The sequence below is a fragment of the Eulemur rufifrons genome, chromosome 30 (genome assembly GCF_041146395.1).
Source record: "Eulemur rufifrons isolate Redbay chromosome 30, OSU_ERuf_1, whole genome shotgun sequence".
NCBI lineage: Eukaryota > Metazoa > Chordata > Mammalia > Primates > Lemuridae > Eulemur > Eulemur rufifrons.
Genome location: NC_091012.1, coordinates 11,365,623 through 11,377,813, shown reverse-complemented (window position 1 = coordinate 11,377,813; position 12,191 = coordinate 11,365,623). Strand labels below are relative to the sequence as shown.

The 12,191-nt window shown below is 38.5% G+C and overlaps 1 pseudogene; it reads left to right on the top strand.

The window, feature by feature from the left end:
* Positions 1-3,438: 3,438 nt before the first annotated feature.
* On the top strand, positions 3,439-10,382 carry LOC138378429 (forkhead box protein K2-like; annotated as a pseudogene).
* Positions 10,383-12,191: the final 1,809 nt, after the last annotated feature.

The following is a 12,191-nucleotide window of genomic DNA, read 5'->3' as shown; positions in this document are numbered from 1 at the left end:
AAGATTCCTCTGTCTATAAAATGGTTTTTCCTACTCCTGACCATCCTTTTCATTACATTTTCTTTTTCCTAAAGTTATCATCAATATATCATAATAATATTAATATAATAGATTTTTTGGCACTACTGATCATACCGCTTTTGAAAGAGCTCTTACCAGTTAAATCCTGTGAGTGACATAAATGGTTATATCCCCCATCTTATCCAATCTTTCTCCTCTTCAGCATCTTCTCACATTAACCACCATCTCCCTCAGGAAAGTCACTTTTCTTATGGGCTTTCTAGATCATCTCTGAAAGTGCATGTGTTCCACAAGGCTGTATGTGTGAGTAGACAGCCCAAGTTGTTTGTAAGTTACATTTCATGAAAGTAGAATATTTTTTGTCTTGCAAAATCTATATGAAATATATTTTTCTGTCCCTAATTCTCATTCTTCTCTATACAAACCTGAAGTCCTCACCTGAGTACACTCCTCATTCTCAAGATGAACCTAAACCGGTCTCTGACTGTGCCACTTTCCTTCTTTGCCCATAATATCATGCTCTTCCCTTACCATCTATCTAGTCATTAAATCCAACTCAAATACCGCTTTTGCTTTGAACCTTCCTAATAATTTCAGATTTATTCTTCTACCTACATTTTGTTTAAAATTTGAATTTTACATGGAATTACAGGAATTTTGTATGTGTTTATCACCCACACATTTGTGTAAATTCTTTGAATTTTTGACTGTATATATTTTTTTTAACTTTTATTGCCAAGTACATGTCTACACATGTGACAGTTAATAAAGAAATGCATTTTAATTTATCTGACTGGCCACTAAAATTCTTCCTTATCCTACTTATTTAAAAATGACTAGGTACAAAATAAGATATGTTGTTTCCCAATCTCCATAAATCAATATATTGAATGTAGATTTGAAATAATAAAACTCATATCCCTTGTGAGAAGTAAAGGCTAAAGTCACAACCATCTAAAAGCTATTCTGACAGTGAGGTTTTAGTGGAAGAAGGAAATTATTACTATTTTTAATTGTTTGTTTTCTGTGAGGAAGTAAATACTACAATATATAAGAACACAAATAAATGTGAAAATTTTGGTTAGTAATGGGTGACAAGAAAAGCAAATATTTTTAAAACCCTGCAAGCCTTTTCACTCTATCAAAAATATTACATGGAATGGTCAGATATGTCTTTAAACCTGGATGGTAGCATAGAGCTATGGAGACTTTTTCTTTTTTTATACTGAACTATCTACAACTTTTTTGTTTCACTAACAGAACTTAGTAAATTGTCCACTACCTAGTTTGAATTAATTAAACATAATTGATGTATTTTTTGTTTATATGAGCAAGTTACAACTTTGAATGGCTTTTCTTATTTATTTGACTTTGTTTGCCATGTATCATTCTTACAGGGAAACTCTAGATTACAAAGCAACACACTGAAGTCATGTGTAAAAACCAGTTTGCAAATTACCATCCAATTCTTACATAGGACCTCCAATAATTGTGACAAATAAAAATATAACTACTTTATGGACATGTATATTTTTTAATAAAAATATACTGACTTTTGAAAATTTTTTAAATTTTGACCTTGATAAGTTTAGAGAGACTTATGGAACTAAAACCATCTTAGGTGTAAGGCATGACATATTTATTGAAAATTTCCTAGTACAAGCAGTAGGGTGGAGTTACAAATAAAACAAAGATTAAATAGAATTGAAAGAAATATAGCAATAAGGAGAGGATAGCATATTCCTGAATGCCACAAATATTCAAAGAGATTTTTAAAAATGTTTTCCTCTGTAATTGGTAAGAGTAGAGGGTTTACATTTTTCCTGTTGTTGTTATTGGTATTTGTAAATAAGAAAATATTCAATATTCTTTACAAAAATTAAAAAGGATTATTTTAGTTGTGAGATTAAAGATTGTAACAATTTTCTAAATTAGATTTGCCACGTTAAAAATATTACTAATGATATCCATAAACCTTTGAGAAATATTTAGGTACACTTCATTACATACTCACATTCAAAATGTGCATCAAAAAGTTGTACACTATTATTTTCAAATATTTATAAATTGTACACACTTTGATGCCCACACACCCACATAATACACTTTTAGTATAAAAATATTAAAATGATTAGAAAAGACAAAAGGATAGTGATCAAAACTAAAAAGTGAAATTGATTCATTACATTTCAATAAATTTTTATAAAATATAAAAATATTTTTATTTATTATATCTGTATCTACCTACAAACTGTTTTTCATTTTTTTTTTTTTGCATTAATATTGGTGTTCTTGTCTTTCTGGAACTTCTACGTACAAAGTTCTGTGTGTTTTTCAGGTTGATGTTAAGTAAAGTTTTCTTTAAAAAATAAGAATTGTTAATCTGTAGAGGCAGCATAAAACAATCGTCAGCCATGCTTTATTTTTATACAACTATAAAAATATGATAAGAATTCTGCCTACTTGCTATTTGCTTCAAAGAATTAACTATTTCCTTACTAGTTTGACCTACTTCCTTAATGAAATTCTTTAATTGTTTCACTGAATAAAACAAGTCTGTGACATTGCATTGAGACTCTAACCACAAAGTATTTTCTGGTGAGTAATGTATGTTCTTAACCTGGGGAAGAGAACAAAGTTTCTCTTCACAGTTTCTCCAAATCAAGGTCTGATTAATGGTTTAAACAAATTTTCTACGTAGCCATTTTTAAGAATGTCTTCAGATGAAAAATGTACCATTCTTATGTTGTCTTAAAAGGTCAATTATGTTGTACTTTATATAAAATGTGGCATGTCCCTGCCACCACCTGCAAAACCTCTGGGAACAAAGCCTTGAACATCCAGTGACAGGAATACGTCCAAGGATCATTTCAGACAGAAAAATGTTTGTCAGAGTACAGGTGATAGGGGACCCAATTAAAACACAAGTGGGGTTGAACACACAGAAATACATTTACCTTTGTATGAGCGTAAATGATTCATTTTGAGTCAATTTTGTACAGGTTTGTGCTAGGAGTCCAGCTTCATTCGTTCTGCATGGTTGATATCCAGTTTTTCTAGCACTATTTGTTGACAACTCTTCCCCTCTCCCACTGAAATGCATCTACACCCTAGTTCACAATCAATTGTTAGTTAGGGCTCCCTAGCAGACCCCCTGTGACCCTTGCTCTGGTGGCCAGATGTTGCTGCTGCCTCTTTGCACCTCTGTGGGACTCACATAGCTAGTGTCCAGACGGAATATAGTGAAAAATACAAAAGGACAAAATTATAAAACTTGCCAAATACCTCTCCGAATTGGAAAAGAGCCTCTTGCTTGCTTTAGTAGAAAATTCTGATTATATGCTGGAACGTAAGAGAAGTGATGCGATATAGGAAATACTGCCCTCAAGCGATGCACCTGGCCAGTGCTTGCCACGCATGCAACTCTTAGCTGAATGCAAGGAGCGTACCACAGCGGGATTCCACACAGCTGAAGTGCTGGAGAACTTCAAGCCTGGCACCAAAACAATTACAGGCTGTGAAAGGAAAGAGAAAGTGAAGCCCAGTGTCAGCCCACTTCTGAGTACCCACATCCTGGGGAAGGAGAAGATTGCCAACACGATGCCCTTGAGCAGCTCTACTTCCTGCAGCATCAGTGATGGGGGGAGGAAGAGGCCGAATACCGCCCCACGCTGCAGCCCAGAATCATTTGCTGCTGCTTATAGAGAACTGTTCAATGACGAGAAAGAGTTCGTTGCTTCCCAGTATGTGAGGGGACTGCTCCACTTGTTATTCAGCTGTCAGAATAACTTCCAATAAAAACTACAGGAGCAAAATCTCCCAGGAAGGTGCTTTTAAAAAGATGCGTGAGGAAGAACCCCATCAACCAATTTCCATCTTACAACTGATACAAATGAATGAGGTGCAGGTGGCCAAAATACAGCAGGTAGAGCCAGAGTGTGAGATGGCAGAGGAGGAACACAGGATAAAAAATAGAAGTTCTCAATAAAAAGATACATTGGGAAAGGAAACGATGAACTTTTACAGGGCAATGATAGCCTGTTTCCTCATTTAACCAGCCCTTTCCCAATTCACTCTAAGACTTTGGAGGTGCCTCTTTTGTAAATAACCTGTTGGCAAAGAAACTCTGGAACATGAACTAGCAGTCAGTAACCTGGAACAGAGCTACAGCCAGGCAAATTAGAGTGGTGTAGTCTCTTATTTAAGAATACATTCACGGAAACACCTGCACCCTATGTACCCCTTAAATGGTAAAGAAGCTCTTAGTCTTCTGAAAATTATCACCGAGTATTATTATTCTGAAGGTAATGTTTCTTAATTAGAATTCATACAGGAACCGTGTGTGAGTATTTTTGTATTTTTTTAATCAAATGCAAGTGTGACTATAAAAAAAATTGACAATAATTATATGGGTTTATTTGTAGACTCTCAGTTGTATTCCATATATTTATTTTTCTACCCATTTGCCATTACCACAGTTTTGATTCTGCAGTTTTGTAATATATTTTAAAACTGGAAAGTGTGAGCTCTCCTACTTTCTTCTATTTTTCAGTTTTTTTTTTTTTTTTTTGTTTTTTTGGCTACTAGGTGGACAATTTCCTATGTATTTGAGAATATACTTTCCCACTTCTGAAAAGACAGGCACTTTTTAAAATAGGGAATACATTGACTATATAGATCACTTCGTGGAGTATTGCCATCTTAACAATTTGAATTTTTTTAATCCATGAACACTGGGTACATTTTCCTTTGTTAGGCTGTTCTTTAACTCTTAGAAATATTTTGTACTTTTCAGCATTTAATTATTTCACCTCCTTGACTAAAATTATTCCATAGTTAAAGACCATTTTCTATTCTGTGGAATTGTTTTCTTAATTTTTGCTTCAGGTTGATTTTTGCTGGTATATAGAAACATCATGGAACTTTGTGTGTTAATTTTGTGTCCTCCAATTCTACTGAATTGTTCATTAGCTCTGATAAATTTTTATGGATTATTTGAGTTTTTCTAAAGGCAGTATCATGCCATATGTAAATAGCAAGAATTTTACTTTTTCTTTCTCAATTTGAATGGGTTTTATTATTTTTCCTGCCTAATTTCCCTGATTATGTCTTCTAGTGCAATGTTGAATAAAGTGGGGAAAAGTGAGCATCCTTCTCTTGTTCCCAATCTTAGGTGGTGTGGAGAAATTTTAGGCTTTACCCACTGACTTGTTAATTTTTTTTTTAATAAATGCTCTTTTTCCAATTTCTAGTTTGTTGACTTCTTTCATCAAAAATGGTTTTTTTGTATACCATGGAGTACTACTCAGTGATAAGAAACAATGGTCATATAGCACCTCTTGTATTTTCCTGGATAGAGTTGGAACCCATTCTACTAGGTGAAGTATCCCAAGAATGGAAAAATAAACACCGCATGTACTCACCATCATATTGGTTTCACTGATCATCATCTAAGAGCACATTCAGGAATAACATTGAACGGGTGTCAAACAGATGTGAGTAGGGAAGGGGATGGGTGTATACATACATACTGAGTGCGATGCACACTGTCTAGGGGATGGACACGTTTGAAGCTCTGACTCGGGGGGGGTGGGGAGGCAAGGGCAATATACGTAACCTAAACTTTTCTACCCCCACAATATGCTGAAATAATAATAATAATAATAAATGTATATATATACACACACATATACGTACACCTCTTCATATAACAGAATGGATTCAAAGTAGATTTGCCAGGTGTCAATAGAAAAAAAAAGTTGTTTTTTTTGTTTTGTTTTGTTTTGTTTTTTAATTTTTAGAGAGAAGTTCTCACTATGTTGCCCCGGCTAAAGTGCAGTGGCTTCACAGGCACAACGTAGAGAGCACAGCAGCCTTCAACTCACTTAGACCCAAGTAATCCTCCTGCCTCAGCCACCTGAGTAGCAGGGACTACAGGTATGTGCAACCATATTTGCTAAGAGATTTTGTTGTTATTTAAATGCTTTTTCTGCATTTCCTGATTTGCTGTGTGTGTTTTCTTCCTCAATTCTATTATTGTGTTATTAAATTAATTGATTTTCTTATATTGAATTAATCTTGCATTCCTGAAATAATTCCACTTGCTTTTTGTGTATTATCCTTTAAATATATTGTTTGATTCAATTAGCTGCTATTTTTTCAGGCTCTTTTGCATCTATGACCATAAGGAATATTGATCTCTAATTTTCTTTTGGTGTCTTTATCTGTATTTCAGATCAGGGTAATTCTGGCTCCACAGAATATATTTGGAAGTGACCTTACCTCTTCTATTTTTTGTAAGAGTCTGAGGAGAATTTTTAAAAATTCTGAAATATTTGGTAGACTTAACCAGGAAAGCCATCTGGTACTGTTTTTCTTTGTTGGGAGTTGCTTTAATATGTTTGATTGATTTTTTTTTCTAATTCAGCCTCTTTATATTTTATAGGTTTGTTCCTATTATCTGTTTCCTCATCAGTCACTTTCAGTAATGTATGTGTTTATAGAAGTTTGTTCATTTCATTCAGGTTATCTCTTTGTGCAACTGCTGATAACATTCTTCTATAATCCATTTTATTTCTGTAAGGTATTTATTAGTGTCTCCACTTTCATTTATGATTGTAAATATTCATATCTTCTCTTCTACATTCTTGGTCAGTGTACCTACATATTTATCAATTTTGTTAATCCTATCAGAGAACTAACTTTTAGTTTTGTTCATTTTCTCTAATGTTTTTCTCCTCTCAATTTTATTTGTCTTCACTGTAATATTTATTAGTCCTTTGTTCTATTAGGCTTGGGTTTCATTTGCCTTTATTTTTCTAAGTCCTTCTATTGTAATATAGGGTTTTCCAAGACATTTCTTCTTGTTTCATATAGGCATTCACTGCTTTAACCATCCCTCTAAGCACTGCAGTCACTGAATCTATGTTCTGTTATATTGTGTTTTCATTTCTATTTCCCTCTCAGTATTTTCCAATTTCTTTTGTATTATCTTCTTTGTTTCATTGATTGCTTATGACTGTGCTGTTTAATTTCCTATTTACAAAGTTTGCATTTTTCCTTTTGTTTTTGATGCCTGGCTTCATTCTATTGTGGTCAGAGAAGATACTTGTTATAACTTCCGTCTTTTTACATTTCGTGTCACTTATTTTCTGCTCTACTATGTGGTCTAACCTGGAGAATTTCCATCTGGGCTTGATAGAAATGTGCCTTATGCTCTGTGGAGGAATTTCTTTATGTCTGCTCTATTTGGCTGGTTTATAGCACTTTTCAAATCTTCCTTTCCTTACAGATCTTCTGTCCAGACCATCTATCCATTAAAGAAAATGGGGTATTAAAGTTTCCAACCTGTATTGTAGAATGATTTCTTCTATCCATTTTGTCAATACTTGTCCGATATATTTTGGCGTTCTATTGCTTGGTGCATAAATGTTTGTAATTGTATCTTTTTGATGAATCAATTGTTTTTTCAATAAATAATGGCCTGTATCTTTTATAAAATGTTTTGGAATAGAGTTTATTTTGTCTGATAATAACATAGACACCTAATGTTGCATGGAATATGTTTTTCTATCCTTTCACTTTCAACATATATACATATATATATATATATATCTTTGAATATAAAATATAGCTTTTGTAGATAACACATACTTGGATCATTTTGTTGTTTGTTGTTTAAAATATATTCCTCCAGTTTCTTCCTTTTCATTGTAGAGTTCCATATGTTTACACTTAATTAATTACTGATAAGGAGGAACTTATCTATGCTATTTTACTATTTGTTTCCTGTGTACCTCTTACCTTTTTTTTCTTTATTCCCTCCATCAATTCCTTCTTTGCATTCAATAAAGTTTTGTAGGGTACTATTTTGATTTCCTTCTCATTGGCTTTTATTTGTATTCTGTTGAAACTTCTCAGTGGTTTATATGTGCTTGAATTTAACATTATAAATTTATTAAATTGAGATTGTGGCCACTAGCCGCTGCTAATTGGCTGGCTCTCTGGCAAACCGGAGGCCTCTGCTCTGGCTCCTAGCTCCCAGTGAGTGGCGCTGGACTCTCACTCAGGCCGATGGCTGTGGCTTCAGCAGCCCCCATAATGGGCGGTGGGGTCAGGGGTGGTGGTCCCGGCCAGGCTGCGGGGAAGTGGCACAGCTGGAGGGCTGCCAGTTTGAGTACCTAATACCAAGCACTCGGTGACCATCAAGTACATCTGGTTGCAGGGCTCAGTGGATGTGAGCATGGGCCACTGGAGCTTCATCTTCCAGTGCCACCTCGAGATCTTGACGATCCCGAGCGGCAGCGCTGGCCATGACTGGACAGCCCGGGACCCACCGCCTGCACAGCCCAGGCCTAAAGTGATGATTTCCAGTTGCATTGCCTTGGCCAGAACAGCGTGTTTGTGGACAGGTGTTCCAGAGGCACCGGGTGCCGCTGCTGCAGCTACCAAGCTTCATGCACCAGGTTTCCAAGCACAAACTTCAATCCAACTTTCACTTCCCTATCTGGCCCGAAGAGGAAGAAGCAAGAGGCGCCTGAGTCCCCAGCGAAGGCTGTGCAGCCGCACCTCTCTCCTCTGACCATCAACATTCCAAACACCATGGCCCACCTCATCATTCCCCTTCCCTCCCCAGCAGGAACTATCAGTGCTACCAACTCCTGCCCATCCAACCCCCAGGAAGTGGGGTCTTCAGGTTTCCAAATGGGCCCACTGATGCCATCCGACCTCAATTTAGTGGCTGAAAACTCGCACCCAAAAAATGAAAAGGAAGCTTCCGGTGGAGGAAGCCCAAAGAATGATCAAAGCCACCTTATTCCTATGCACAATAGTACAAGCAATTACAATGGCTCCTGGTATACAACTCATCCTAAATGGAATTTATATGCACATCACTAAAAATTATCCATACTACAAGACTGACAAGGAGTGGCAGAATTCAGTTCCCAACAATCTCTGTCTGAATTGTTATTTCATCCAAGTACCACAGTCCCAGGAAGAACCAGGAAAAGGCTCATTCTGGAAGGTAGAGATCCTGCCTCTGAAAGCAAATTAACAGAGCAGGCTTTTAGGAAAAGGCAGCCTAGGAGTGTACCTTGCTTTAGAACCTCTCTGTGACCACTCTCTTCTAGGAGCCTCTCCCAGTCTCGCTGGAGTAGTGTCTGCTCACTGCAGTGGCCCCAGAGCCCTGAGAGCCTGTGGAGGGAAGCCTTGCTGGCCCATCGGGAGCCTGAGCCTGGCAACTGACACCCCAGACTTGCCATCATCCAAGAAGCCTGGTTTGCCCAAAGCTCACCAGAGTCACCTCTGTCCAGCCAGCTGGTCTTAATCACCATTCAGTGGCAGCTACTACAGGTGGCTAAGACTGCTGCCTACACTGCTGCCACCCTAGTGACCACTGCAAGGTGGTGACCTAGTGACCTTGCAGCCACCCTTCGTGCAGACAGTTCATGTCCTCCACCAGATACCAGCAGTGACAGTCACCAGCATGGCTGGACTGGCCCCAGCGAACACCTACACTGTCTCAGGACAAGCTGTAGTCACTCAGACAGCTGTGTTGGCCTCTGCTAGGGCCCAGCTGCAAGAGAATAGAAATCACAGGGAAGTAAAAGTAGAACCTGTTGCTGCAATTAGCCATGGCACATTAGGTGCTGCCAGCCAGATCATTCAGATGTCACAGACCACCTCTGTCCAGATGGTCACTGTAGGAGCGTTATAGCAAGTGTTACAGTGTGTGGTTCCAAGGACAAACCAAGCGGCACACAGGGAGTCAGAGAATCAAGGTTTATTTGCTGGCGGGCTCAGAGCGGACTTACCACCAAGTTCTGAGCCCGCCTACTGGGTTTTTTTCCACTCTTATTAGGTCGGGGTGGTCCGAGGGGTGGGGTCTCAGGTGGCTGATGCAATAGGTGAGCGTGATTACAGAAGCCAGGTAATAGGTTAGTGTTAGATTGATGAGGATCTTCATTATCAGTACAACAGACACCTCTAGGTCAACACCAGCTACCAGTAAAAAGTGTAACGCAAAACGGGACTCCTGTGGTACCAATCCCCACTGCGGTCCACTGCCAGGTGAACAATGCCGCGAGGAGTCCTTCACACGTGCTGGAGACCCCCGCATCAGCATCTGCCAGGACAGCAACCAGCCTGGGCAGCCAGGGCTGAAGCGAATCAAAACAGAAGATGGCCAGAGCGTCATCATCACCCTGAGTGTGGACACGTCATGGGCAGCTGTGAGGAAAAGGGTGTTAAAAACTAGCGACTGGGAAAGTTTTTCTTACTTTAAAATATCAATGTTGTGGTGCCAAAAGGGGACATTGCCTCTCACCACTAGTAGGAGTGCGCTCTCTCTCAGTGGGTAAAGGGCCCTGCCTTTGGACTTCACCTCTCAGTACTGAAAATACAAAACCCAGGTGGCCTGAAAGCTCCTTAATTTACAGGCAGAAGTCACACTTGAATAAAAACCACACACAACAAAACCTGGTACTTGAGACAGTGTCTCTCCTGCTGAGCGCTCCCTGGGCTACTGCCTTCGAGTGAAGCTTTTAACTCCCAGTGAAAAACCACGGCCCTTCCTGGAGGACCAGGCATCTCCCTGTGAGGACGGTACAGTGTGGTCAGCGGTCAGGGGCAGGTGCCAGCGGACCTCCAGGGACTCGGCCGCCTGCAGAGACCAGGCAGGACCACCCTCCCATCCGCCCCCCACCACGGCCCTCGCAGTACTCACCGCTGGTACTGGCAGGCAAGACGGTATTTTGTTTTCACATGTGTAATTATATTTCGAAGTGCATTTTCTTTACACAATAATGAGGTCTGTGACATTTCACATCACTGCATTTCTACTCTGGAAATTTTGTAAATCATACAGGATCTTTCATTTGGATTTCATTTGGGGAAAAGAAACAAAGTAGTTTTGTGTTTTTGTTGTTTTCAGCCTGTGGAATGATTTCTTTACCTTGTTCAGGTGGAGCTAGTTTATGACACTTGCAGATTTTCCAAGTTAGAGCAGTTGCTTGGTGAATTTAATCCACCTCCATTGCAGTGCATAGGATAGAAGACCAATGCTGAGGCTGCATGTGACCGTGAGAATTCAGGGACAAGCTGGTGCTGGGAAAGAACTGCCCGGTCTCATCCGAGCTGCACTTAACTGTTCTCTTTCTTGCTGTTTTTTGTTGTTTGTTTCTTTGTGTTAACTTTGTCCCTGGCAAAATTTTCCATTCTAAGTAAAGCCAGTCTCCTAAGTATTGTGTATTTAAAACAACAGAGCCATTACCACTACATTTGGGGGAAAAGACTCAGTCTCTTATCACAAGCATTTTCAAACAAAGATCACAGATTTCTCCATAGTGTGTTATTGCAGGTTTAGTCGCCAGCTCAAGGCATCATCTGACCAGCTGTCTTCTCAGTTATATTGCACTTGTCCCCACTCCAGGCGGGAGCAGCCATGCCAATGGAGCAAAGAGCTGAATGTTAATTCTAGGGTCTAAGCAAGCACCCTGTGATTAAGCACTGGAAACATTTAGGTTGTTTTCTGGTTTGCAGTAAGAGACTTCCCTGACCTTTCAGAACTGAATTCCAAACTAAGGCTGACTTATCTCCTACCAAAATTGAAAAGGAGAGGAAAGGAAACAAGTGAGATAATGAGAAGTTCCAACCTCCCCCCACCCCCAGCCTCAGCCCAGACTCCGTAGGAAAAAAACATTCTCCTTTCCAGACCTTTCCAGAGTGTTCTAGGGATTAGGACAGAGCAGCAGTGCAAATAGAAAAAGGATGTTAGCGTTATTTTGAATTTTTAGTGTCATTATCATAATGTTATTTATTTAAATGTAGTAATTTTGGTATTTAACTTTTTTAAAGAGAGGAAAAAAATACCTGTATCTTCCTGGTGGAATGAAATGGCTCAGAATGGTAAATTTAGGCAATTTTAGGAATGTTTATTAGTTACATAAAGACAAAATGTGATTTAAAAAATCTAGGTTGATTAGATACCAACTTAGCATTGGTAGCATGCAAAAGCTCTGCTTCTTACACATCCACCTTAGGTTATTGTTGCACAAGTGACATTGTCATTCACGCTGTGCCTATTAACATGAATTTATAAATATTCATGTTTGTCTTTTAAATAATATAGGAAATGAAAAAAAGGACTAGTTATAAGCCAAAAATACAAT